Source organism: Myotis nattereri (assembly GCF_964212035.1).
Source record: "Myotis nattereri genome assembly, chromosome: X".
NCBI lineage: Eukaryota > Metazoa > Chordata > Mammalia > Chiroptera > Vespertilionidae > Myotis > Myotis nattereri.
Genome location: NC_138078.1, coordinates 25,573,332 through 25,598,663, shown reverse-complemented (window position 1 = coordinate 25,598,663; position 25,332 = coordinate 25,573,332). Strand labels below are relative to the sequence as shown.

General features: G+C 41.0%; 1 pseudogene across 1 annotated transcript; it reads right to left on the bottom strand.

Annotated features, from left to right (window-relative positions):
• Nucleotides 1-8,414: 8,414 nt before the first annotated feature.
• LOC308511135 (inorganic pyrophosphatase-like) lies at nt 8,415-9,540 on the bottom strand (annotated as a pseudogene). Its single transcript has one exon. The product of its transcript is annotated as an inorganic pyrophosphatase-like (transcript).
• Nucleotides 9,541-25,332: the final 15,792 nt, after the last annotated feature.

The following is a 25,332-nucleotide window of genomic DNA, read 5'->3' as shown; positions in this document are numbered from 1 at the left end:
TGGACAGCAAAATTGTTCCAGGGAAACTAAGAATAGTGCTTAGCACAGAGCAGGCAAAAACAAGAACAGCAACTACAACAATAACAAAACATTTTAAAGAATGAAAGTATGAATGGGTGGATGATGGATGGATTGATGGATAGATGGATGAATATTGGAGACTGAGTTTTGATTGCCTCATTAATTTGGCTTGATCTGGCTAGCTAACTATTTTTCCTCTCCACTCACAATTTTTCTGAGTCCCTCCTGAAGGATTTCTCTAAAAGAAAAAGTATTTTCTTATATTTTCCTTCAATGATATAAGGGAAAGGCAGATGTCAACATTTCAGTCGAGATTGAGAATGCACACTTTTCATTTGACAAACTAACTAGTAGTGAAACTTAAGCGAGTTATCGTGATACTCTTGCATGTAGCATTGATTTGAATGACACCTCTCAGGCTTTGAAGCTGCTGGTGTTATGTCACCAATGACCAAATTTATGGAATGTAACATCATATCTATGTAGTGATTTAAAAAGCCAAATGCATTTTCTAAAAGTTCAAATTTTGCTTCCTTATGGGATTGATGAGATCCTAAACCAAAGTTGTGACATTTTCATTATACCTTCCTTCACAACTTATCTCCCACCTCACTGGTTAGCATTACCCCAAGTAATTACAGATGCTATGCATATTTTCCTAACTTCTCCAGTATTTAAGAATCACATCCTTATCAAATGCCCAAATGGTAATGTAAGCCCTCATGCCACTTGACTTTGGAACATCAGACTTTACCAGATTCTCTTTGCAGTGATTTTATAGAGATCCCAAAGGTATTCTTGCATGTTCCACAAAGAAGTCCTGACTTTGGGTTGTCACTTTTTGGGATTCTACTTCTCTAAATTGTACATCACCTCTTGGCTTGATACTGATTTTCCCTGATCTGTTATTGCTCCTCTCCTATTGCTTTTTTTCACCCATGGTCACATGTTTAGATTTTTGTTTCCTAAAGCAGAGTTGTAAAATAAATGTCTGTGAAACCTTACTAAAGACTTGGGATAGGAACACTACCACCACCACCAACAACAGCAACAATAACACAGCCAACTTAAAACTGTACATACGGTATGATTGCTTCCCAAATGCATTCGCCAAGGCACTCCACATGTTTCCTAAATAAACTGCTTTATCCTAAGCTCTCAGTTTGACACAACATTACAGAAGCCATCTTGATTCCTCCACATGAAAGAGTAGTCTTCACTTATAATCTTAGAAGGAAAAAAAAGAGAGATAAAATTTAGTTGTTTTTTTTTAAAAAAAAAAACACATGACTTCAAGTTCTCAGAAAAAATTACTTTGCAAATAATGAAGATAAAATTGATTAGGATTTTCTTATATTTTGACATAAAGTTGAATCATAAAAGTTTTTTTTTAATTCAGATGTTTATTCTCAAATCCTACATATTGAATCAGAGTGGTAGGTTGTCAGTATTTTTGACAAACTATTCATGTTATTCTCATGAACACCAAATTTGGGAGCCACTACAAATTATTGTGTAGAATAGAAGACACTTTGTTGTCTCTAGCTTCACAACTTCAGAATAGTATATTTCTATAAAGGAAATATTTTACCCAACAAAGGAGCCTTCCCATCTTTATTTGCAATTAAATACACATTGCTGGCAGGTTTTATGTTTTTAAAAATGCATTTTCTTTGATTTCAGAGAGGAAGGGAGAGAGAGAGAGAGAGAGAGAGAGAGAGAGAGAGAGAGAGAGAGAGGAATTGAACCTTGACTTCCTGGTTTATAGGTCGACAGTCAACCACTGAGCCATGCTGGCCAGGCACTGGCAGGTTTTAACTGGGTGATTTCTACCCTAGAGCTGAGTATTGCAGGTGCAAATGTCCCTATACTCATAATATAAGATACATCTCATAGGATATGAATGACAGGCAGAAGGGTGGATTGGCCGGATAGGAGGACTGATTCGCTTGTCTTTATTATTAATAAAACACAACCATCTTTTTCTCCACAGACTACATCAAATTTAGACTCCTCATTTCCATCAGTGGAATTAAGTAAACTGCTGTTCTCAAGGGATACTCCTTCCCATGGAACCTTGTTCCTTGATAGAAGATATGATGTGTGATCACACCTCTATAACTTTTAGTGAACAATGTCCAAAGTTTTTTGGACTCTTCTCAGCCCCTGAATCTGGGGGGTCTTGCTACATTATACATTGTCTCCATTCAGGATCCTTCATATCTTTGAGAGAGAAATTAACTATTAGCTCAGTCTATTGTCTTGGGGAGTTAGGTGACTTATTTCTCCTATTACAATTTTTGGTTCAGCCAATTGTTAATTCTTGGTCCAACCTCCCACTCTGTTTCACTGAGCCTGTATAATCTCAGTGAGCTGTGAGAGGAGCAGTTTAGAAGGGAGAAGTCATCATAGAGTCATCAACACAATTATTAAGATTTACCTGACACCTCATTTTATCACTAACAAAACACCTGTGGTTTACCTATGCATAATTAAAACATTTATTAAACACTTTATAGGTTTTTAACAGAATTAAAAACTAATCGAGTCTATTATAAAATTGTACACCTGAACTTATATAATTTTATTAAGTAATATCATATATATATATATATATATATATACACACATATATATATATATATTTGGATATATATATATTTTTTGATATATATATATATATTTGGATATATATATATTTGGATATATATATATATATATATATATATATATATATAATATATTAGTAGCTCAGTGCACAAAAATTTGTGCACTCGAGGCTGAGGGTGAGGGGTGGGGCCAGACCCCTCAGCCCAACCTGCACCCTCTGTCATGTTCCAGGACCCCAGCCACTCCTGGCCTAGGCATAGGCCTACAGGCTTGGGGCAACCTGGCTCCCGAGGCCCCATTTTATCAAGAGAACAAAGTCGGCGTTAGTTACAGCCCTCACTGGACCCAGTACACTGTATCTGTGCATACAACTGCCTCGTTCATGTGCCTGCTTCGCCCTACTGAATTACTAACATCTTAAGGACATAGCTCTGTCTTATTCTGCTTCACCTTCATTGCCTGGCCTTGTGCCAGGGACCTGAGAGGGTTTGATGAGTGAGTGAATAATGAGTGAGTGAATGAGTGAATGAATGAGCAAGCAGCTAAGGGGGGGAACTTCTGCCGCATCGCCATGGCAACACGACAGAAGTTCCGGCCCCACTCCAGGCCACCCGAAGCCCACCCTGGGAAAGTTCCCGCTCTTCTCCAAGCGGCCTGGCGCCCCTCTCCTGGCTGCATACTGAATTACTAACATCTTGAGGACATAGCTCTGTCTTATCCTGCTTCAACTTCAGTACCTGGCCTGGTGCCAGGGACTTGAGAGGGTTTGCTGAGTGAGTGAATGAGTGAATGAATGAGCAAGTAAGTGAATGAGCAAGCAACTACCGGTTGGGATAGTTCACACTCTGCTCTGGGCTGCCTGACGCAAACCCCAGGAAATTCCCATCCTGCTCCCAGCGGCCCCACTCCCCTCTCCCAGCTGCATAGTTTGAGCAGGGCAAAGGCAGCCCGGGTGTGCGTGTTGGCAGATGGGTGCTCTAGGGCCGTTTGTGGGCGTAGCCAGTGGCAGATCTGTGCTTAGCACCCGCCAGCCTTGGATCCCCACGGGAGGGCTGTTTGTGGGAGTGGCTGGTGGTGGATCGCTGTGGTGCCGCCTGCCAGCCCTGGGTTGGGTCCCATACGGACCACCTGCTGCCCGGGTCGCAGATAGCAGGCCTGGATGGCACTGTCCCACCCTGCCTGCAGTATGCAAATTAGCCGCCATCTTTGTTGGCGGTTAACCGTCATCTTGGTTGCCTGATTAGCCAATGGGAAGCGTATCGGAGGTACAGTTAATTACCCTATTTGTCTTTTATTAGATAGGATATATATATATATCCAATATTAGGGACCACAAAGATCAAACGATGACTGGTCACCATGAGGTGCATTGTCTACCTCTCAGTCCCTCTCTCCCCCAACCCCTCACCCGTAAGCAGCGGGGCTACTTGCAGCTCCTGGCACAGAAAATTCAAAGAAAGCGGGTAGGACTGAGGCAGCGGGTCAGATTTTAAAATAACTGCTTTTATGACACAAATGTGGAGCTGGAAAAGAGGTCCACGCTAGGCAGTGTCTCTCACTAGAATGATCACCATGTGTTCCTCTTCCAGCTTGCCCAATGTCCTCAGTTCTGACTGGAGGTACTGCTGAGAAAAGCCTGGCTCCTGGCAGCTCCTGGCAGTGGGGTAGGGTGGCTCTTGGCAGCAGCTCAGGGCTCAGGCAAGGTTTCCTGTACTGGGCTTCTAGTATTCAATAAAAAAAGAAAGCTAATGGCATATTTGGGATGCCAACAATAGGAGGGACCTAGGAAGCTAAAGAATACGTCTCTTCAAAGTCACATCCAACTCAACATTTTGGCTAGAAAGACTTTCTCCTCTGAGAATTCACACTCATTTGTTTGTGAACCTGGTGTTCCCTACTCTGCCTTCACTAGTTGTGTCAACACTGGCACATTATTTCAACTTCTTGAGCATGGGTTTCCTTACCTGTAACAATACAGCAGTACTTATTACTTATTTGTCACCCACTGGCACCAGGCATAATATTAATAAAAATAATTATAACTTCAAAAAGACTAGTTGAATGCATATCTGAAGATATAAAAAAAGCAACATTTTAATCAACATATACTTTTGGCATTCCATCCCCTAATTATCACCATCCTCATGACATACATATGTTTTTATTTGTCAAAATTAGAGCAATACTTTACATAGACACTTATGGTGTTTCTTTTGTACACCTATGTGTAAAATATTCTACATCCTTATTTCCCTGACAGTTGAAATCATTTTCATCCAACAAGGTCAAAGTCTGTCTCATGTATGATCTTAATTCCTGAAATTGTGAGTGTTCTTTACACAACCTACAGTTTACAATACTATTAAGATTTTTAAATGAAAATAATTGTCATATGAGCATGAATTCTAACTCTAGCATAGACTCCAAAGACTAGAGTGTGACAGTGCATATTTTAATAATCATAAAGGAAAAAGTAGAAAAATAATTGAATCTTTCATAATAATTTAACAATAATGCATATTAATTCTGCTTAATCCTACCAACTCTGTATTTGTCTTAAATGAATGTATAATTATCTTCGTGGTTTAAACTCTACTTCTAAATGTCCTGAAATTTGGTGGTTAATGTCAATTTTATTATTCTAACCATGACTCTAGTGATTTTCTAGATCAAAGTATTCTCAGACTTCAGTTTTCTAGAGCTGTTGTTGGTTTGTTGCTATTGATGTGTTAGTTTGTTTTGCCTTTTCTTTTGGTAAAACATATCCTCCATTCCATTTATAATTTTAGTTTCCCTTTCTGAAAAATGCCAAGCTCTGTCTTGATTTATAAGGCCACCAAATATAATTATGCAAGTTGGGGCACACAGAAATCCAGAATTCATATGGACTCTCAGGTGAACGGCAATGCAGACTTGTGCATCATACAAGTTATTCAACCATAATAGTTGCCCTTTAGGTTTTTCAAATAAAATTGTTTTCCACCCTACTGTACAATTTGTGAGTAAAATTATGACTAGTTAAAATATATTTGAATCACCAGTCTACCAAATAAACATGTCAACTTGTTCAAATCTCTCTATAGATCAGTTTAGCATAGGAATCAAGGCTTAGAAAGTATTTATTATGTGATCATTTAAAGGTAGGCCTGGGGGGGCAAGTGTGGGGTGGAGGGGGTTAATGGGCGTGTGTAAGGGGACTTCTATAATACTTTCAACAATAAAGATAAATTTAAAAATAAAGAAAGAAAATGACCTCAACTTAGTTGTCATTAAGTTGAGAGAGGCATGTGAATATAGAGGCAAGTAGATGAGTAATAAATCACACCTGAAAATTAAAAAAAATAATAAAATAAAATAAATAAGTATATGTTTGGTAAAAACACATAAATTGAGCCCTGGCCAGTTTTGCACAGTGATTGAAGTGTCAGCCTGCAGACTGAAGGATCTTGGGTTCAATTCCCACTCAGGGGCACATGCCTTGATTGCAGGTTGAGTCCCTAGCCCCAGTCAGGGTGCAAGCCAGAGGCAACCAATCAATGTGTCTCTCTCACATTGATATTTCTCTCTCTCCTCCTTGTCTCTCACCCTCCCCACTCATTTCCATTCTCTTTAAAAATCAATGGGAAAAATATCCTCATTCCTCAGGTGAGGCTTAAAAAAACCCATAAATTGATTAATTAGAATAATTCCAGCATTCTGACCTAGAGATGCAACAGTACTGAGGGTAAATATTTTCTCATATTCACACATTAAAATTTCTAAAAGTAGTTTATATTTTTATTTTATTCCTCATACATAATTTGATGAAAGCATTCAATGAGCAATTATCATTACAATTCTTAAACAAACTGCTAACACATCGTAGGCAACAATTTTCTCTGAAGAAGAGCCATGTCTGTTGTTACCATTGGCCTGATATGCAGTGAAAGAAACAACTGGCCAAAAGCACATTGTTATGTAATTCAATTATATGAAAAAGTCAATATACTGTGATTGAAAAATAATCTGTGATAACTCTTAAAGTATATTAAATAGTAAATGACCATGGAGAGTAAATGTGTAATTTGGACACCTGATTACTAAAAGGTAGGATTACTTCCTACCTGCAGGTCCTAGGCCATCACAACTATTGGATTTATAAAGTATTTGATTTTTCAGACATGGCATACCATATAAATTAACCTTGGAATAGGGTACCAGGGGAAATGATGTCTGATATATTGGACTAGAACAAGGATGTGCAGAATGCCCAGATGGTCTAAGTCTATATATTTTTTTTTTCTGCCAAACATTAGGGGTCTTAATCTATATATACAAAAAAACAGCGACTGGAATGCCATAATGACCAGAACCACTGTTTGCTCTGATGTCCACTGCAGCCAATGAACCAGCCTGATCAGGGGATGGGCCCCCCCGCGGCCTCTCCCCCCAGTTGGCCCTGCCCCTGAGAGAACTCTCCCACCCTGGTGGGGGGCGGGGTGGCTGGCCAACCCCCTGCACGACCCCTCCCCCCAGCCAGCTCTGACCCTGATTGGCCCCCCTACCCCAATCGGGGGCAGGCCTGCCCTCCAACCTCCTGCCATCTCCTCCTCCTGACAGGCCTGGCCCTGATCTGCTCTGATCCGGGCTGGGTTGGCCGGACCCCACCCGTGCACGAATTCGTGCACTGGGCCTCTAGTTTTTATATATAACTAGTAGCCTGGTGCACAAAAATTTGGGCACTCGGGGGGTGTCCCTCAGTTATTAAACATTTATCGGCACAACACTGACCACATTGGTGGTGGTGGTGGTCTTTTCAGAATGTGTTATATTATGCAGATGAAAATCTCTTTAAACAGATTTGATGTAGATATTTTCAAAGATGAAAGAATTGTCCCTGTCAACTATTTTAGTTGATTCATATCTTCACTAATTGTCATCATTGAAAAGTTTTCAGTCCCCATATGGATTGCTGGACATAATAGGTCATGCGCTGTCCCTGTCCTTTGTAGCCTTTGTGACCTTAGGGAGGACTCTAGTTTTCCATTTATATGTTTAAGTACTAACCTTACCGGCTTAAAAATGTAAGCTTTTAACACTGCTCTCTCTGTTCCGTATCCTTCCGATGAAAAGTGGAGTTGGATTGCAGCACAGGAGAGAAATTCAGAAGGGGAATATTGAAGTAATGACTGCAGTAAGAGAAGAGGGAAACTATTTCCCTGGCCACAGGTGCTGGAGCCCTGGACCACAGGGCTGGCAGCTTCTCCAGGTCGCTGCAGCTTGGGACCTCAGGCAGGTGGCTTGTCCGGCTCCTGGGCTACAGCCAGCCGCAGGCGCTGGTTCCCGGGCCAAAGGTGGGTGGCTTCTTCTTCTGGCAGCTTCTTCTTCTTCTGTGCTTCCAGGGAGGGCAGTCAGTTATGTGTATATGTGTGTGCACGCAAACATAGACATGTACATGTGTGTATGTGGATATCTGCTGGGCAAGTCAAAACCATAAAAGAGTTGCCCCCTATCTCTTGAATCTTCCAGAGATATCCCCCACTTTTTTATTCTATCACTACTGGAGAGTCAGTATTTGCAGCCAGCCAGCCAGTGACTCTCTCAGTGTCTATTTCTGACTTCTTCTTTCTCTGTCTGTCTTCCAACCCCAATCATATTTCGACCAAGATGCATCATTTTTACTCCCAATATGCTCTATAGAGAAGGAGCCAGGATGTTGTCTTCCCATGAATAGTACTCAGTAACAAACCAATTGCATTTTATTTTTTTTTATTTTTTTTAACATATACATCCAATATCTCGCACATTTATTCACAAATGACTTCCAAATTCCAATAACTGCTTTGATATTTAAGCATGTGCTAAAAGTTATCTTGGCTGAAATGAAAAATGCTTTCATATGGATAACACACTAAATATATTGGATTGGTCACAGCAGAATTTCCTTTGTTAGTTAGATTAGTTCTATAAATTTAAAGCTTAGAAAAGCCACTACTTTTGCATCTAATACTTCCAGATGAGTATGATGCAGTAATATCAGCTTGTATTCCAGAGAAATTTTCTTAGTTTTTCTGGTGATGGAACCATTTATCCACATCTGCAGGTATTGTGCAGGCAGATTCACATGGTGGTGGTAAAGCATCCACAATGGCTTTGGCAGCATCGGGATCACACTTGAAGGGGCTCTCAGACACTGTAGTATTCATGCAACTGATACCTTTTCCATCAGTTTTCTTTGTCACTAATGCTCTCCAATAGTCATGAGTGCTTTTAATAATGGCAGTTGCAAAATCCTTATCTTTAAATTCCTCATTGAAAGAAAACTGGTTCTCTGGTTTTCCATCAGGAACCTTGTACCTTCTGAACCAGTCCACAGTAGCTTCCAGGTAGCCAGGTTTCAGCCGCTTGACATCATTAATATCATTATAATCGGCTGCATCGGGGTCATCCGCATTGATGGCAATCACTTTCCAGTCAGTTTCCCCTTCGTCAATCATAGCCAATATGCCCAGAACTTTCACCCGGATTATTTCACCTCTTGCACAGACCTTGCTTCCAGTTTCACAGACATCAATTGGGTCATTGTCGCCACAACAACCAGTGTGTTTGTCATTGTGTCCAGGGTCTTCCCAAGTCTGAGGGATGGCACCATAGTTCCAGATATATCGTTTATAAGGGAACACATTTGCAACATAAGAGTTTTCCTTTTTTCACATCTTGTTTAATTGGGTTTAAAGGGTCCTTTGTAGCAATCTCCATTTTTGCATTAGACCAGCGTGGTACTTCAACTACCATGTTGAACACATCCTTATCTGCATAAATTGGAATATCATGAAATGGAGATATATATTGTCCCTTTTCATTTTTGAAGAAGACTCAGTACTCGAGGGAGAAGGGTGCGGCGCGCTCCTCGCTGCTGAAGCCGCTCATGATGCCGAAGACCAGCCGCCGCCACAGAGCAAGCAACCCGCACGCGGTGCCAACTGACAAGGGAGCCCTCCGCGCCTGCGCACTGCTGGACAGGACAGGGGAGTGGCGCCAGGAGCCACCTTTAACACCGATCACCAGTCCCTTCCACCCCCGCCAGACCACCTCTCGCTCAGGCGTACTCCCTGCATTTTAGTTGGGCAATGTTCCTACCCACCCTTCAAATCCCTTCCACCGTGAATTTCTGTTTCCCTTTTTGTTTGTTGGATTGTTCTGCTCCTCCTTCTCCTCACCCCACCACCCTTGGATTGTAATGTAAAATTCTTTTACCATGTCAAGAAATTATTAAAAATACAGGTACTTTGAAAAGAAAAATACAGGTACTTCTCTGAAAACCCCCAGGGCCGCCTTTGCCCTTCCACCCGGCTCTTGCCTGCCGTCTGGGTTTCCAATCACCATCAGTGGCAGGCAGCTTCTTCCATCCTTCCCCTTTCACCTCCCAGCATTGCGCCTACGTATTCAAATTAACTGCATACATAGTTAATTTGTTGGCGGTTAACCACCATCTTTGTTGGCAGTTAATTTGCATATCACCCTGATTAGCCAATGGGAAGAGTAGCAAAGGTACGGTCAATTATCATGTTTGTCTATTATTAGATAGGATATAGGATGTCCCTATTTCCCCCCTTTTGCCACCTCTAACCAGCTCTTGCCCCCCACTTCTCTCTGGCCATCACCATACTGTTGTCTGTGTCCATGGGTTGTGCATATATTTTCTTTGGCAAATCCCTTCTTTAAATTCACTTCTTTGAATTTTTATTTTCAGATAAGTGCTTATAACTGCACTATTATATATTTTCTATTATATCACTTAGAATTAAGATATTTTTTAGTTGAACCATTGTAAATTATACCACAATTTAATAAATTATGCTAGAAGCAATTAGATTTCTCACATAATGCAGATACATTTTAATTAATATTTTATTAATTTTTAATTTTTCAATATTTTAATTTGAAATGACCTCATACATGTATAAAAACACTATAAAATACTACAGCATATTATATGTACCCTTCACACAATTTCTTAGGTGTTAATAATTTAAACATAACCATTATACAACTAATAAATTTGGAATATATTCTTCTTATAATCTCTTTAATGTTACTTAATCCATTTACTTTATTTTTGTTAATCTTCACCCAAGGATATTTTCCCATTGAATTTTAGAGAGAGTGAAGGGAAAGGGAGAGACACATTGATTGGTTGACTCCTGCACATGCTTTGATAGGAACTGCGGATCTAGTCAGCAACTGAGGTACATGCCCTTAACTGGAATCAAACCTGGGACCCTTCAGTCCACAGGTCAATGCTCTATCCACTGAGCAAAACAAGCTGCAGCTTAATTCATTTACTTTTAATCTATACGTGTCTTTATATTTAAAGTGGGTTTTGTTTTTGATTCACCCTTTTAATCTGTCTTTTAATTGGTGCATTTATGCCACTGACTTTCAGAGTGCTTACTGATAGAGTTACTACCATATCAGGTGGCTTCTGGGGCTTTTGGGGTGGGGCTTTCCTGGATGGCAGCGCGCTGGTGGCTTGCACTGTCCCACCCTGCCTGCAATATGAAAATTAGCTGCCATATTTGTTGGTGGTTAATTTGCATATCATGCTGATTAGCCAATGGGAGGTGTAGCGAAGGTATGGTCAATTACCATGTTTGTCTATTATTAGATAGGATTGTTATTATTACTTAGGGAATTATAGTTAAACTGACACCTGGGAAAAGACCATTAATATAAACTCATGCTAGTTTTAATTGAATATGAACCATTTCTGATCTGCCTTTATGATAGGGATGTATTCACTAGAGTAGGAGCCCCAAAGCACATTCTACATTCCATAATAATCTTCTCTGACAAAGATGCCATGTCCAGCCCAACATCTTCAATTGGGTCTCCTATTTGTTTTCCTCCACGACTAATCCAGTATTTGTAGGGGCTATGCTAATTAATTTGTCTTTGAATGTACCACTTATTTCAGCCATTTCCACTTGGGATGAGGTATTTTTGATAGATCATATTGGCTGATATGGTTCATTATATCAGAGGCATTCACTTGGCCTTTTTCACTACAGTAGGTCTTACTTCAAGTATTGAAGAATAGATATACAAGTTCATTTTAGTCATGTAATTAAGAGGCAGGTAAATGATCATCAAGTAGGCACATGGATTCCTTTAATTACCTCTCTCCCATAGTATCCCTTTCTGAAAGGTCTGTGGCAGTTTTAAAATATGTCCACGTTTTACTTGACACTCCTCCAATCAAAAGGTGCAATATAATTCCTCTCCCTTTGAATGTGGGCTAGACTTAGTAAATTGCTTCTAACAAAAATAATAAAGTGGAAGTAATGATATATGACTTTTTTAACTTTTCTTTTTTTATTGATTAAGGTATTGCATATGTGTCCTTATCCCCCCATGGCCCCGCCACCCTCCCACTCATGTCCTCACACCCCTGATATCTGTGTTCATTGGTTAAGCTTATATGCATGCATACAAGTCTTTTGGTTGATCTCTCCCATTACCTCCACCCTCCCCTACCTTCCCTCTGAGGTTTGACGATCTGATCAATGCTTCTCTGTCTCTGGGTCAGTTTTTGTTCATCAGTTTATGTTGTTCATTATATTCCACAAATGAGTGAGATCATGTGATATTTATCTTTCTCTGACTAGCTTATTTCACTTAGCATAATGCTCTCCAGTTCCACCCATGCTGTTGTAGATGGTAAGAATTCCTTCTTTTTTACCACAGGGTAGTATTCCATTGTGTAGATGTACCACAGTTTTTTAATCCACTCATCTGCTGATAGGTACTTAGGCTGTTTCCAAATCTTAGCTATGGTAAATTGCACTGCTATGAACATAGGCGTGCATATATCCTTTCTGATTGATGTTTCTAATTTCTTGGGATATATTTCTAGAAGTGGGGTCACTGGGTTAAATGGCAGTTCCATTTTTAGTTTTTTGAGGAAACTCCATACTGTTCTCCACAGTGGCTGCACCAGTCTGCATTCCCACCAACAGTTCATGAGGGTTCCTTTTTCTCTGCATTCTTGCCAGCACTTGTCATCTGTTGATTTGTTGATGATTGCCATTCTGACAGGTGTGAGATGGTGCTGCATTATCGTTTTGATTTGCATCTCTCAGATGATTAGTGACTTTGAGCATGTTTTGATATGTCTCTTGGCCTTCCTTATGTCTTTTTTTGTAAGGTATCTACTTATGTCTGTTGCCCATTTTTTTAAATTTTGTTTTATTGCTTAAAGTATCACAAAGAGTATTACATATGTCTCCCTTTTCCCCCCTTGACCTTCCCCTGGCCTCCCATACCCCCATTTTTTAATTAGATTGTTTATCTTCCTTTTGTTAAGTTATATGAGGTCCCTATAAATGTTGGAGATTAAACCCTTATCAGTGATCACATTGGAAAATATGTTTTCCCATACAGTGGGCTTTCTTGTTGTTTTGTTGATGTGGTTTTTTTTTGCTGTACAAAAGCTTTTTATTTTGATGTAGTCCCATTTGTTTATTTTCTCTTTAGTTTCCATTGCCCTAGGAGCTGTATCAGTGAAGATATTGCTTTGGCATATGTCTGAGATTTTGCTGCCTATGGATTCCTCTAATATTTTTATGGTTTCCCATCTTATGTTTAAGACCTTTATCCATTTTTAGTTTATTTTTGGTGTTCTCAGATAACACACAGGACTCTACAGACACCCATGCCAAGGACCTTTTGCCTTGGCTGTGGTCCCATGGTCACGGAGACTACAGCCACCTTGGGTGCAGGCTCCTGTGAGTCCTGAAGCATGCTCCCTTCTGACTGGACCAACACTTCAGCCCAGGGAAATGTGACCACACAAGCAGCAGCCATGTGAGCAGCCCACTCTTGTCCAAGGAGCAGCAGCAGTGTGAGGAGCCCACCCACCATCTGAGGAGCAACAGGCTTGCGTGTAGCCCACCCCCATCCAAGGACCAGCAGCCTTGTGGTCAGCCTGCCCACATATGAGGAGCAACAGCCACATGAGGAGACTGCCCAAATTCAAGGAGTGGCAGCTATGTGAGCGCCCCTTCCCCATCTGAGGAACAGCAGCTTCGTGAGCAGCCTGCCCCCATCCAAGGAGCAGCAGTTCAAGAGTAGCCTTCCCTGACCCAGGAGCACCAGCAGTGTGAGCAGCCCTCCCCAGTCTGAGGAGCAACAGCCTTGTGAGCAGCCCGCCCCCATCTGAGGAGCAGCAGCTGCATGAGCAACCTACCCCGGCCAGCCAGAAGAGCCACCACTGCTGTGAACAGCACCCACCCGAGGAGCTGCCGCCAACTGAGGAGTAGCCACTGATGCAACCACACATGGAGCAGCACCACCCAAGGAGCCACTGCCACCCAAGGTGCAGCCCCTGAATGACTCGACACCTAGATCCTTTGGTGAGAGCAAAAATGGGGAGACAAAGAAACCCCCAAAGGAAATAAAAGGAGGAATCACCAGAAAAGCAACTAAGTCAAATGTAGGCATGCAATATGTCAGAAAAATAATTCAGAATAATGGTAATACAGTTCATAAACTGGATGGATGAAAAAATCAACAACTTATGTAAGAATCAAGAAGAAATAGAGTGATGTAGCTACAATAAAAAAACACAGTGGAAAGTTTCAACAGTAGACTGGGAGAAGCGGAGGACCAAATTAGCAAATTAGAAGACAGGGAAGCAAAACACACCTGCCGGAAGCCGGTCCATCCTTGCTGCTTGACACAGTCGCTGCAGGAAAGAAACATCTGCACAGCATATGTTTCAAGGGACCTGGCGTATATAGCATACTGTTCTTAATATGTTTGCTCCCCTTAGCGCTGTGTGTTTTAACCAAGGTCACCTCTCCGAGAAAGGTTGTTTCCCCAGGTAGGAACTTTTCCCTGAAGTCAGGGAGGGGATGCCTCTCCTAGAAAGGTTGTTTCCCCAGGTAGGAATTTTTCCCTGAAGTTAGGGAGGGGATGAAACTCCTTAACTAAGTGCCAGGCAGGTAGTTAATCACTTCAACTACAAACAATCATGCTTAAGCTACATAATCTTTACTCCCTGGAATGGAGATAAGAAACGCCCTAATCTTTGTAATAGAAATTGACAGGATTAAAATTAACTGGTATAAATACAGATGTAACAAAACAATTAACAGCAGAACCTCTCTGGAGAGAGACCAGAACTTGGCTGGAGATCCTGGCTAGGCTGCTGATCAACCGAACGCTGTCTCCGTGTCATTCCTTCTTCGCCGACTCCGTCCACACCTTTGGGGACCCCTGGACCTGCTGGGGTTGGACCCCGGCACACACCCAAACTGAACTGCAATTGGAGAAAAAAATTTTTTTTTAATTATTGAATTTAATGGGCTGACATTTGTTAACAAAATTATATGTTTCAGTTGTACGATTCCACAATATATCATCTTTATAGTGTATTGTGTGTTCATCACCACAAGTCAAGTCTCTTTTAACCACCTTTCAATCACCATTTATACCCCCTATACCTTCTTCTATTCCCAATCATGCCCCTTTCACTCTGGTAATCACCATACTGTTTTCTGTACCTGAGGTTTTTTTCTTCATCCCTTCACCTTCCTCGCCAAGCCCCACTACTCCTACCCCTCTGATTTGGTGTTTTCTGCCAGCTTGTCTTCCAAATTGCTGATTGGATCCTCTGCTTTATCTAATCTGCTGTTGATTACTTCTAGTGTATTGTTCATTTCTGATATTATACTCTTAATTTCTGATGGGGTCTTTTTTATGGTTTCTATGTCCTTTTTTATGCTTGCTATCTCTTTGTTGACATTCTCAATATGTTCCTTAAACATCCTCATAAATTGCTTATCTCCATTTCATTTAGCTCTTTTTTTTTTTCCGGAGAGTTCTTCTGTTCTTTAATTTGAGGCATGTTTTCCTATTTTGGCTGCTGCTTTGTGTTTCTTTCTATGTATTAGATAGATCTGATATGATGACCAGACTTGGTGGACTGATTTTATGTAGCAGGTGTCATGTGGGGTCCAGTGGTGCCATCTTCTTGATCACCTGAGCTGGGTGTTCCAGGAATGTCCCTTCTGTGGGTTATGTGGGCCTTCCTATTGTAATTGAGTCTCGATTACTATTGGCCTATTTGTGAATGGGATCAACCCTCAGATTGGTTGATTGTGAGGCTTAAACCTTATCATGGCATGAGACCTGCTTTGCATGTGCTGACCACATGAAGCAGAATTTGCCTCAGCAGAGTCTGGTGCCTGTGGAGATTTCCATTTGGATATGTCTTTTATGAAGCTTATTGTATCCTTCTCTGATGTTTTCTGTAGCTAGCCACTGGGTGTGTTTGTTCTAAACCTCTTGGGAGGAACTCTGGTGCTGGCTAATGTCATATTCTGCCTGTGACTGGCCCTGGGTAAGTGAATTGGAACTACAAGTGATCCACAGTTTGTGGCTGCCTCTGCTGGGTCTGGGTGTGCACGAGAAAGACCAAGATGCACACCAAGGCCAGCTTTTACAAAATTTATGCCCATGAGCAGGTTAGTAAATTCCCAAGGCACCCCGAGATCCACTTACACCTGCCTCCATCTGCCAGCTTATTGTTAGGCTCAGTCACTAGAAAAGTCTCTGCTGGTACTTGAGTTGCATGGGTTCGATTCCCAGTGAGTCACCAGTGGGGCTGAATATTATTTATGAGATAGATACAGGTTCAAACTCAGTTTCAGTTCTGGGTCTGAGTCCACTAAGCAAATGTTCCCAGTAAACCAAATCTATCTGTTACCCACTGGGTGTTCGCATACCACTGAGTTGGGGTGGGATCTCAATGAGTCTTCATTGTGAGGCCATCAGAGTATATCAGGCCCCAACAGACCCAGACTTGGCTGTGTGAAGAGAGAGCCCTTCTCTGGTTGGTTGTGCAAGGGAATAAGAGCCCCTGTCCCAGAGCCTCACAACTCACTCTTTCCCAGATTTTGCTGGAAGGTGACAAAGCTCAGCAGGATGTGGCTACTGGGAGTCAGGACATAAAAGACATTGCCATTACTCACTTGGATCACTCACCCAAAGCCAGCTAGTATATCAAAAGGACACTGAAGCAATATTGGAGTAGATCCACATATGGAATAATTGAAATCTTCACCAATGCCTAGCAACAATATGCCTGTCATGCGAGTTACTCACCTTACAAGTGTACCCTCCAGATCCAATTTGCCTTGAAATGACTGCATCTTGAGCTAAAACTTAACTGAAACTTCATAAGAAACCCTCAGCAAAGCTATTTATGTAAGCTGTTTGTGAATTCTTAATCCAGAGTTAATAAATGATTATTATTATTTTAAGCCATTGTATTTTGGGGTGATTTAGTAGGCAGCAATAGATAACTAATATAGAGTTGTCCAATGGTGGCCCTTTGGGTACTTGAATATCATCCTATTTCCAACTATCCTTGAAATATTTTGATATATTTCTTGCCCAATGCACAATTACCTTACTACGTAGTCATAGGTAGCATTACAGAAAGACTAAGAAAATTGTGATGAATATACTTATTAGGATGGTGCAGGATCCTTTCACATAGAGGCATAGTCTCTCCTTCAGCAGTAACAGTCAAATCTGATCATTAGTTCAGCTCCAGAAAATGCAAGGGAATGTGACATTTTTGGAAGAACAGACACCCTCAGCCTCCTGATAATCCATCTTGGATTTTATTTGGTTATGTATACTAACCAATAATCGTGTTGGCTGTTTATATATCATTACACTAGGACTGTCATATTCCATCAAATATTTCCTTAGTACTCTTGGAAGCCACTTGGTTATTGAAATAACTGTACCCACTTGTGACAGGTAAGGACCTCAGTCTGGCCTGATATGTTGGATTTCTATCTTTACTATTGCTATCAGAGAGGTCAGTTCTACAGCAGAATCTTCTATCATCATCTCTGCCCTTTAGGACAGCCAATACTGAATTCCTCAGTGATGGTCTTCCCTCTCCTACAGGTTCATTCTTTATCACTTTGGAAAATGGAGTGTACTTTAGGCTTTCCCTTGACATTTAGTCATCTGGTGGGTTTTCCAACCTTAGGATATTTATCTAACCTGCCCATTTCTCTGAGCATTTTGATCCTTTGTCTCACTCTCTGTCACAGAACTTCAGGCATTTTTACTTTGCTTAGTGGAACCCTTCACTTTTTCCAAGATACCAAGAGCCATGTTTGCAGCATGTTGATACCTTTACTGGGAGTCCTTACTAGGGTATTGAAATCCTTTATCACAAGATAGAGTTTACTAGTACATATTTATAAAATTCACATTAACCAACTTCATGTTCTTCTCCTTGATGTAAAATCCTCAGTATCTAGTCCATACACATTCTCCTTGTTGCTTCTAGCATATATTAGCCAGTTCCTTCAACAAATAATTCCTCTCTTCTTTGCACAAGCCCAGAACATTTCTAGACAAATTATGTTGGAATATGACTCTTGCTATATTGCAGTTTCCAGGAAAGAATGTGGAAAGGTAAGTGCCTTAGGAAGGAAATCATTTGAGGTCTTTGCATCGTCTTAAATTAAGAAAGGGGAGGGGGTGCACACATTTCTAGAAAGGAAGAGTGGAATAATTGTCAGGCTCATTTGCTACCCCCATCTTTCCTATTAGGGCCTTACTTTGGCATATAAAACCTGCTGAGGGTGAAAATTCAACCTCTGATGCTTCATGACTCATAGAATTAGTCCAGAGACTAGTCTGCTCTGTCTGTTCTTTGGCTGTAATAAATTCTTCTTCTTAAATACCTTCAAAGTTATTCTGTTTTTCACAATTTTCCTTGAATTGGTGACTAGTCTCTCTAAGCCTGTTGTTATCTCTTTTCCAGGAATCATTAGTACACAATCGCAGCTACTCAATTTCATAATATTTATGGAAAATTTTTCTCACACCTCTTAAGCAGCAGATATTTCACCTGCATGGGTGTTCTGTTCTGCCAATATACTATTTATGTTTACCATTGGTAAACATTTTAACAATTATACTTTTACAGCATGTTAGAGGATAACCATAACAGCTAAACTCTACCTTCTAGTAGTGTTTTTATCTGCTTGCCTGCTGGCCAGCATGTAACATATTCTTACAATCCCTTGTTAGAGTTAGCTTCCTAGGACCGTACTTGGTACTAAATGTCCTAGTACCCAGGAAAGTTCCCAGGAAAGAGCCTATGGTAAGGATAATTATGAGCAAAATATCTGTTAATATATCTTTTGGTAGATACCCCTGTTGGGAACATGCTCCTGCAAGTAAATATAGAACAGTGATGGCGAACCTTTTGAGCTCGGCGTGTCAGCATTTTGAAAAACCCTAACTTAACTCTGGTGCCATGTCACATAGAGAATTTTTTTTATATTTGCAACCATAGTAAAACAAAGACTTATATTTTTGATATTTATTTTATATATTTAAATGCCATTTAAAAAAGAAAAATCAACCAAAAAAGTGAGTTCGCGTGTCACCTCTGACACACGTGTCATAGGTTCGCCATCACTGATATAGAAAGAAGGACTGAATAGAGGAACAAAGTGACAAATGAACAAAGGGGAACCTTAGTTGAAACCTCAGTTAATATTATAAAGACCTCTGGAGCTAGATGTGCCCTCAACATTGTCATAAATTGAGGAAAGGAGGAAAGGCTATTTTTATCACCATATAATCCAGTCATTGATTAAGGAATGCTTCCTGAGAGGGAGGTGGGGTTCTAATCTTGTACATTTCCTTGATGCTAAATTCAGTTCCCTGTGAGTTACAGGGTTACATGATTTGGCAGCTCATATTCTCAGCATCTCAGATGAGGATGCCTTGACAATGAAGACAAGGCTTTGGCGAAGCACCACACAGTTCGCTACATATACTATTATTATTATCATACATAGTAACATCCATAATAAAAATAATATTAAAATTGTTATTATTGCTAATCATTTGTGATGGTTAATTATATCCATTCATTTGTCTAAGCCAAGGAGTGCCCAGATTAAACATTATTTCTAGGTGTGCCTGTGAAGGTCTTTCCAGATAATATTAGCATTTGAATTTGACTCAGTAAAGTAGATTGCTCTCCCCAGTGTGGGTTGACATCATACAGGCCACTGAAGATCTGGACAGAACAAAAAGACAGAAGAAAGAAGAATTCACTCCTTTTTACTTTCTGCCTGCCTGGTTGAGCAGGGACATTGCTTTTTCTCCTCCTCTTTGACTGGGATTTACATCACTGGCTCTTCTGGTTCACAGACCTTCAGACACAGGCTTTAAATTATACTATCAGCTTTGCTGGGTCTCCAGCTTGCAGATGGCAGATCATGGGACTTTTCAGCCTCCGTAATGAGTGTTATGGTGTGAGCCAATTCTTAAATATCTTCATATAAATAATTTTCAAAGCTTGCTTGGCTAGCTTGGCTTAGTAATTGAGTGTCGACCTATGAACTAGGAGGTCATGGTGCGATTCTTGGTCAGGGCACATGCCCAGGTTACAAGCTCAATCCCCAGTAGGGGATGTGCAGGAGGCAATCAATCAATGATTCTCTCTCATCATTGAAATTTCTATCTCTCTCTCCTTTTCCCTTCCTCTCTTAAATCAATAAAATTATAATTTTAAAAACACACACACAAACTATATATATATGTATATATATATAATTATTATATATATATATATTATTATTATTATTATTATTACTAGAGGCCTGGTGCACGACTTTGTGCACCAGTGGGGTCCCTCGGCCTGGCCTGTAAGGATCGGATTGAAACCAGCTCTCCAACATCTCCCAAGGGGTCCCAGATTGTGTGAGGGTGGTTCTCGGGTGACACACCCTGGAATTGGGCTACCTCCTCTCTGATTCCAGGTGTGTCACCCAAGAACTGCAGCTGCCAAGTCACCCCAGCTTGGCAGCTCCTGCATTGAGCATCTTCCCCCTGGTGAGTCAGTGCACATCATAGCTACCAGTCAGAGCACCTGCCCCCCTGGTGGTCTTTACCTGTCATAGCTACCAGTCAGACGGTCAAACAGTCGGACGATCACTTAGGCTTTTATATATCTAGATAGATAGATAGATAGATAGATAGATAGATAGATAGATAGATATAGATAGCCTATCTAATAAAAGAGAAACATGGTAATTGGCATACGACCGCTATCCTTCTCATTGGCCAATCAGGGCGATATGCAAATTAACTGCCAGCCAAGATGGTGGCCGGCAGCCAGGCAGCTTGAAACTAACATGAGGCTTGCTTGCTTCCGTGACGGAGGACTCCAACGTTCCCCGCCTGACACTGCCGGCCTCTGAGCTTGCAGTTTGAAACAATGTTACAAATATAGAAGCTAAACAAAACCCCAGATACCTGCTTTCAGCCAGCCGGGATCTCATAGCTGGAGTTGAAACAGTGTTTCAATTATAGAACCCAAACAAACCAGATACCTGCTTTCAGCAGCTGAGGCCTGAGAGCTGGAGCCAAGCCTCAGAGCCAAAGCTGGCCCAGAATAAAAAAAAAAAAAAAAGGAGCACTTGGGAGCTTCAGTCACCCACCAGCCTGAAAACAGCCCTCAGCCCCTCACCCAGACTGGCCAGGCACCCCAGTGGGGACCCCCACCCTGAAGGGTGTGTGACCAGGTGCAAACAGCCATCATCCCCTCATCCAGGCTGGACAGGCACCCCAGTGGGGACCCCCATCCTGATCCAGGACACCCTTCAGGGCAAACCAGCCAGCCCCCACCCATGCACCAGGCCTCTATCCTATATAGTAAAAGGGTAATATGCCTCCCGGCACCAGGATCAGCATGACAGGGGGCAGCGCCCAAACCCCCTGATCGCTCTGTGGCTCTGTGTGTGACAGGGGGCGGGGCCACAACCTCCCTATCCACCCTGCTCTGTTCGTGACAGGGGAAGGCACCCCAACCTCCTGATCAGCCCTGCTCTGTGCCTAATAGGGGGGAGCTCCCCAACCCCCAGATCGGCCCTGCTCTGTGAGTGATAGAGGGCGGCCCCCCAACCACCCCCCACGGGCCCTGCTCTGTGTGTGACAGGGTAGAGCCATAACCTCCCCATCAGCCTTGCCTTGAGTGTGACAGGGTGCAGTGCCCCAACCCCCTGATCCGCCCTGCTTTGTGTGTGACAGGGGGCGGTGCCCAACTCCCCTATAGGCCCTACTCTGTGAGTGACAGTGGGGAGCTCCCCACCCCCTTATCGAACTGCTCTGTGCATGGCAGGGTATGGAATCCCAACCCCCCTGATTGGCCCTGCTCTGTGCGTGACGGGGGTGGCGCCGCAACCTCCCCATCGACCCTGCCTTGAGTGTGACAAGAGGCGGTGCCCCAACCCCCCAATCGGCCCTACCCTGAGCATGACTGAGGGTGGCATCGCAACCTCCCCATCCGCCCTGCTCTGTGCATGACAGAGGGCGGCGCCCCAACTCCCCAATCAGCCCTGCTCTGAGCCCGACCAGGGACTGCACCTAGGGATTGGGCCTGCCCTCTGCCACCCGGGAGCAGGCCTAAACCAGTAGGTCGTTATCTCCGGAGGGGTCCCAGACTGCGAGAGGGCACAGGCCGGTCTGAGGGACCCCCATCCCCCCCAAGTGTACAAATTTTTGTGCACCAGGCCTCTAGTCATACATAATATATGTACATTAAATTATTGTATAAATATATATTACAATACATAAAATTTCCTATTGGTTCTGTTTCGCTGGAGAACTCTAATATATCATTTTAGTGTTAGTTACAAAAATTATAGTTCTGTATTCCTAAATATTTCAGTGTGCATTTTTTAGGTCCTAGGAGGTTCTACAATACCACAATAAATGTCAAAAAATTTCAAATTTATATATTATCAAATCTACATTCTATATACTTTATGGAAATTGGCCTAATAATATAATTTATAGCAATTGTTTTACAATCCGGGATCAGCCATTGTATTCAATGGTCATGTCTTTATTCATTTTAATTTATTTTAGCTTGCTTATTCTGTCCTTGACAGCTTTTCTGAAATTAAATGCCAGAATTTTCTTTATTGGAGTATCATGATTCTAAAAATGAAAAAAAAATCATAAGATTTAGCACAAAAGCTTTGATTTTGAAGCCCAGTAAATTATTCAAGAATTTAATATACCTCCTGTAATATTTTAAAATTGATATAAGAACACTAACGTTTCACAATGGTCAGGTGGGCAGTTTAGGACATGATAGGTGAGTGTGTGTGTGTGGGAGGGTGCTCCTTGTGTATTAAGAGAAGCTTTACTATTGGAATTACATGACCGGTCTCTCAGTATTGCATAAACATTGGACTTATGGTCTGGTACAGTGATGGCGAACCTTTTGAGCTCGGTGTGCCAGCATTTTGAAAACCCCTAACTTAACTCTGGTGCCGTGTCACACATAGAAATTTTTCGATATTTGCAAACATAGTAAAACAAAGACTTATATTTTTGATATTTATTTTATATATTTAAATGCCATCTAACAAAGAAAAATCAACCAAAAAGATGAGTTCACATGTCAACTCTGACACACGTGTCATAGGTTTGCCATCACTGGTCTAGTAGATCTATGTATATAAAAGGCTAATATGCAAAGTGTCCCATCAGGAGTTCGACTGCAGACTGGGAGTTCAATCGCTCACTAAGACATGCGCTGACCACCAGGGGGTGGCATGGAACAAAGGAAAGCCCTGGCCAGCAGCCAGAATGCCCCCATCGGCCCTGATTGCTGGCCAGGAGTAGGGACCCTACCTGTGCTGAATTTCATGCATTGGACTCTATTATCAACATAAATGTTAATTGTGTGTTTTATAGCCATATGAAAACAATGAAGATTCAAAACAAATTTAGGGTGCAACTCAGGAATTGACTATTACAATACATGCACTTGCAATTAGCAAAGAATGCTTATATGTCTGAGTAAACTAAATGGAAAGATGTTTTAGGAAGGTAATTTTCCTCTCATAAGAATGTCTAAACAATTTCCCAACTTTCACTTTGCTTTTCTCATATTTATTTTTAAATTTGACCAACTTTGTTTTCATAGTTGAATAGCATATGAACATTATCATAACCCAAGATAAAAGCTGCTATCTTTTTTTCTCTTTATATCTCCACTCTCTGGGGGGTGCAGGGGGGCTGTGTGATGCTGGCCTCCTTATTAAAAACCATCCTGTAGATAGTCCTGTTTGGCACCAATGAGGCGACATTAGCCTGGATATTTAAAGTAAAGGCAAATGCTTTGTTTTATGTATTATTTTAGATAACTAATCATCATATGAATTTGATCAACAGAGGATAACCAAATCTTTCTTTTTAAACCTTGTGGCATTGTCATTACCAATATGAAACTTGGAATTTTAATAATATTTTCAAATCTTCCCATATTTACTTGGTTTAGAAATTTAGATGATTCTCCTTCTCCAATGCCTTCTGTACTTTGTCTATTTATTTCCATCACTTCCCATTCCTTATTTTTTTCACGTAACTTGTTATACTTTCTTGTTTATTAACTCCTTTAGAACCACTTATATTTTGTAATGGTTCTTTCTCCCTGAACATAAAAAAAAGGCCATAGGAATAACTAGGAGCTATACAATTCTACAGCATTTTTTATCTTGTTTTGTATAGCCTCCCCGGGGCTAGCTACTTTAAATAGTATGGAAAAACACCAACTTTTCAAATAAATTAAAAATAATCTCCTGCCAAGTTTAGTTCAAGCCTGCATTAAGGGAAGAGGCCTAGAGTGAACCATTTCAATATTCTCTTTTTGGGTTATCATATTGTGGGGGGAAAAAGAACGGTTAGAGCAGGACTTTTCAACCTTGGCACTGTTGACATTTGGGACTGGATAATTCTTTTGTTGTCAAGGGCCATCCTGTACAATGTAGAATATTTTCAGCCACCCTGGCCTCTACCCACAAGATGCCAGTAGCACCCACTTGTTGTGACAACCAAATATTTCTCAAGTTATTGTCAAATTCTCTTGGGAAAAATTGCCCTTGATTGAGAACCACTGGGTTTGACACATGAAAAAGAAATAATTGGGCTAGTCAGACAGTCAGATGGGTAACTTAGGTCCCAGAAGTTCTAAATATCTTTTAGAGACAGAAGTTGCTAAAATTTTATCAAAAATTAAACTTTATCAGAAATTATTTTGATGAGAAATTAAATTTTTTTTCTCTAGAAGGATGCTGTGAAATTCATCTTGTAAAATCTTTCTGAACTGTTTGGGACAATTCTACTTTCTTAGTTTCATCAAATCAATATCACCTCTTCAGGAAAAAAATCTTACAATATTTCCTTTACTATCTTTAATTCAAAATTATAATTTTTTTACTGTAATGGTAATGATAATTAAAGGTAAAGTAATTTTATAATGCAAACTATATGTATTTCAGTATGCTGGTACTCAGGTCAATTACACCAAAAAGATAATGAAGAAGTTACTTGCTTTCACTTATAAAGGGAATCACCATATTCAGTAGCTACAAATGCAGACTGAGAAGTGTGCTGTGTTGGCAACTCAGACATGTCAGAAGCATCACTCTGAGTGATGTGCATTTCTGAAATAGCAAGCAACTTGGTAAAATTCTAAACAAAACAATGTACAACTTTCTTTCAATTTTCATAGTAGTGATTGTAGGGAAATTCAGACTATTAAAACCATGTCAAAATTTTGTTTATCTGAAAAAAAGAATCAGGTTGTATAGA